Here is a 1,585-nt window from a genome sequence, read left to right on the forward strand (position 1 = left end):
TTTAATATTATGCAAGTGGGAACCTGAATATTTCGCTATCCGTATTTAAATCTGGTGTATGTTTGAGAATCGTTCTTCGCAAGACTTTTCATCGTTTCAATGAAGTAAAGGTTTAAAGAACCTTCTGATGTTCCAAGTGCGTTTCTAATGCGTATGACAATTTCTCAGGGCTAATTTTAGAACTGTACCTAGGGATTTTTTTTTTTTTTTTTTTTGATTTTTCCTCGGCGTGTTCGGACCCATCTTTTTACAGTTTTTGTTTAATTATAAAACCACTCGGTTTCTGTTTTTAGATTTTTAATATCTTATAATCGCACAGGTTTTCAGTACAAATTTGTTTATTTTTTAAAGCAATTAAATCAAAAACTTGATTTAATCTTATTAAAAGTGTAAGAGAAAAGGTAAGAACGGATTGGAACAGAGAAAAACGGATTGGAAAAGGTAAAATGTATAATTAAGCAGGAGTTTGTAACCGTGAAATTGTAACCGTAAAAAATCGGAATTTGTTGTAAGAAAAACTATTGAACTGGTCAAATAAAGCCTAAAAAATCCATCCTTTCGTTAAGGCAACAGAATTGTCATCCACACTGCGTTTAATTCCACAAAAAATCACTGATTCATTTATTTTTAGTCAATCATTTAATTCTCCACTGTTTCCTTACAGAAATTTATGTGCGATTATAAAAATGTAATATCTGAATTCTGAAACTTATTTGAAGATTTCAGAGGAAAAACCTCAGTTGTACAGTTTCACAAATTTTTGCGTTTGCGTCTCCTGCGTGCTTAAATAAAAAAATCGCTCAAGTTAAACATTTCAAATTGGGTTGTTCTTTATTAATAAATCAATAGTTCCCCCATTAATTAGTAAATGATGTTCTTATGTGCTTTCTATTAGCCTGTTTTTAGCGAAGATTTGTACGTTTAGCGCTAATGACGCAAAAAATCGTCGCCATTAATTACGCTGGCGCTTAACCTTATTATTAATTAAACATTGGAGTTTGGTCTTTAATGATTAATAAAGAATAGTAACCAACTTCTTTATCAGTCTTTTAAGATAAAACGAATTTTCTGGACTCACATTTAAAACAGCAAAGTTTTTGGTGTGGCAAGTTTATAATTTAACAAAGTTTGTTATTTTTGAAAAGTAACTTTGTCGGATTTAATCAAATAGCGACTCTGCCGATTGTTTTAAAGATCTGAAACAATGAGATCGGGTATGTGCAGTGTCGCAATTTTTTGACGGAATCTTGTAGCTTTGTTAAAATTTATAAATTATTCAAATTCGATTTACTTCAGCTTGATATAGAAGTTTGTAAAACTCGTTATTGACCATTAAAAACAAAGGCCGATGCTTAATATTATTACGAAATGTTCCCCCTTAGCTTTAATAATTAGAACGGAGGCACTGTTAATCGCATAGGTTTTTTAAAATTCGGGTTAACAACTTGATTTAAGTAAATTTTCCTTATCCTTAGATGATTTACGGCCTGTCTGAGAAATTTTCGTTTTTCGTGTTATTTTCAATTAAACGTGTGTGATGTGCTTTTACCTCGCATGATTGACTTGTATAAAGTTTAATATCAAT

Source organism: Hydra viridissima, unplaced genomic scaffold (genome assembly GCF_058129835.1).
Source record: "Hydra viridissima isolate aposymbiotic clone 2 unplaced genomic scaffold, HvirCarnegie_v1 scaffold_9, whole genome shotgun sequence".
NCBI classification, from domain to species: domain Eukaryota; kingdom Metazoa; phylum Cnidaria; class Hydrozoa; order Anthoathecata; family Hydridae; genus Hydra; species Hydra viridissima.